We start from the raw sequence: 2,717 nt of genomic DNA, 5'->3' as shown, positions 1-2,717 counted from the left end.
TGGGTGACTCTGTTCACAGTTGAAATACCATTGTCACGGCTTTCAGTACCAAGTCTCTAGAGTACAATTCCATCAATGCCTGGATTATTGCTCTACTATTTTTAAGAGTGCCCTAGAACATATATATCTCCACAGTCGGATCCAATTAAACTCAGGCCCCTTTTCCAGGTTAGTCTTTCTGACTTGTTCCAGCCCCAACGGGCTCTTGTTATCTGTTTATTTCCGTGATTCTCTCTGAAAACTGTAAGTTGAAATAGAGTTTACCTTTTGCTTGTACATAAATCAGCCTTCTCTTAATTACTTATCACCAAAGTTGCTATTACTTTTGGGAATGCCCTAAAACTTCAACTGCCATACACTCCTTTTTAAATGAAGCCACTTCCCTTGGAGAGGGATCTCCAGGTCTCTGCTGTTAAGGCCTGCTCTGGCCCCTGGGCAAGCACTTCTGTTCCAGAGCCTGGGGATCCGGAGCAGGAGCAGTGGCGCGTTTCTCTCCTTCTTTATGAGCAGCATCCTGGGAAGCAGCAGCAGTCTCTGGTCTTCTTGGTTTTCCTTCTTCTGGTGTAGAAAGTGTGCCCTACAAGTAGGATCCCACTATCTTTATCCTGCCATCCTTGGGGTGGAGCTTCTGTCCTATGAATGGGGCCTGAGTCAAGGATCAGAACCCCAGAATTTACAGCCAATCTGGCCTAGAAAGGATAAGAAAGGTTGTAGGCTGGCTCCTCCCAGAGAGATCTGGTAGCTCTCACCTGGGAACTAAGGGGCAAGGGAGCCCTGTATTCTTGGCTGCATCCTCGTGGAATGGAGGTGTGCTGAAAGGAAGGAGGGAGAGATGTGACTTAAGTGTCACACACTCTTGCCTTCCTCACCAAGATAGAGTAACTTTTCTGGAAGAAGTATTTTTTAACTTGCTGTATGCCCTCAGGACAATGTCTATTGACTATCAATGGTTGCTTTTGTTGGGGTGGGTGGTGGTTGTAATTTTCAACAGTTAAATCTGTTTCACTGGGAAAAGTCCGTGCAGCTTCTCACATCACTATTCTAAAAGTTTTCAGCTCTATCAGCACTATCATGAAGCAATGCACCCATCAATGTATCCCTTGAGGCAGTGTTCAGGGTAAAGTAGAAATGCGAGAAACTGGTGGAGGAGCTAGTAGGCTCCTGCATTAGTTCAGGTGTAAAGTGATGAGGGCCTGAAGCAGATAGTGGGAGTAAAAACAATGAAAATAGGGTGTGTTAGTCCAGGAATAGAAACAAATTCATAAACACACATGTGTATAAGAAAGAGCTTTATATACAAGAGCAATTTAATATTGAGAAAATATCTCAGCTCAGTCCAGATCAAGTCCATAAGTCTGATATTAACCTGTATGTCTGATATCAATCTATAAAGTCCTCTTCGGATTCACAAACACATGCAATGATGCTGAATGCAGGAGGATCACAGGGCAGTGGGTGGGAAGTCTTGTGGACCCAGTGGCGTTGTAAGCATCTCAGCACTGGCAGGGTCTCCATGTGGCTTCTCTGGCTCCAGAGGTCATGGGCTATATCAGCATAGCACCATGTGCCCTGTCAGTAGAGTGCCTCTCAGGGAGTGAGCCAAGAGAGAGAGTGTCTCCCACCTACAAGGAGGAACAGAAGTTCCCAGAATCCTCAGGAGAAGGCCATGTCCACACAGAGGCCTCATTGGCTATGACCTGATTGACAGACTGAACTCCACCCCATTCACTCTTAATCCTCTTAAGCCCCAAATTGACACCAGATTATGTAACCACCACATAGGGCATGATCTGGGTATAGAAAGATTTGTCAGGACTCTACTCTGGATGAAATATATAGTACATAGAAAAGGTGATTCTAATATGGAAGAGAAGGGGCAAGCCTGGTTTTAGATCTGTTGAGATGATGTTGATAGAGCTCTTCAAGGGGAATGACATATAGGACATTGTGACTAGAATGATAAGATTGGAGGGTTGGAGAGATCGAAGATAAGAGTTTTTAGAGTCATATCTTTTATATAGTCTCCTGGGTGACACAAACAGTTAAAGCACCGTGCTACTGGTATCGATTGAATATGCTCCTCAAAATACGTGTTGTAGCATCAACTAAGTCCACATGGAAGAAGCACACCAGCCTGTGTGATCCGAGGATTGTAAATAATAAAATCTAAACCCAAAAGAGGGAATTGTATCAGAACTTAAATTGTAAGTATATGGTTTGCAGAAGGCTATGGATGACAGTGGAAGCATAAAATCCATCTTTAAGGCCCACACATGGATTAAGCCTCTGGTGAATCCCCTCTGACTCTAGTTGAGGGATGTGAGTAGCTTTGTTATCAGACATTGAGCACTGTAAAAGGCAATTAGGGCAGATGTAGTTAGGTTAAAATGTAATATCATTGGATCTCCCTGTTGATCCATTTTAAATTTGTTCCAATTTTCAATATTTTCTATTGAGTTTTTCTGTTTTACTTTGTTATTGTTGTTCGTTTATGTTTTTTCATTAAAATGTTTTTCTATGTATGAAATCCAGAATAGATAAAACCATAGAAACAGTATCTGAATTAATGGTTCCTTGGGGATATGGCAGAGGAGGTTGGAGGGAAATAGAGAGCTAATGAAAAAGAATGTTCTAAGATTGATTGTGGTGATGATTGTACAACTCTTCCTTTTTCTTTTTTTTTTTTAATATTTTTTTTCAACTTTTCCTTTTTCAAC

Source organism: Echinops telfairi, unplaced genomic scaffold (genome assembly GCF_000313985.2).
Source record: "Echinops telfairi isolate 266 unplaced genomic scaffold, ASM31398v2 ScPeMD7_7409;HRSCAF=8447, whole genome shotgun sequence".
NCBI lineage: Eukaryota > Metazoa > Chordata > Mammalia > Afrosoricida > Tenrecidae > Echinops > Echinops telfairi.
This window is presented reverse-complemented; position numbering follows the sequence as displayed.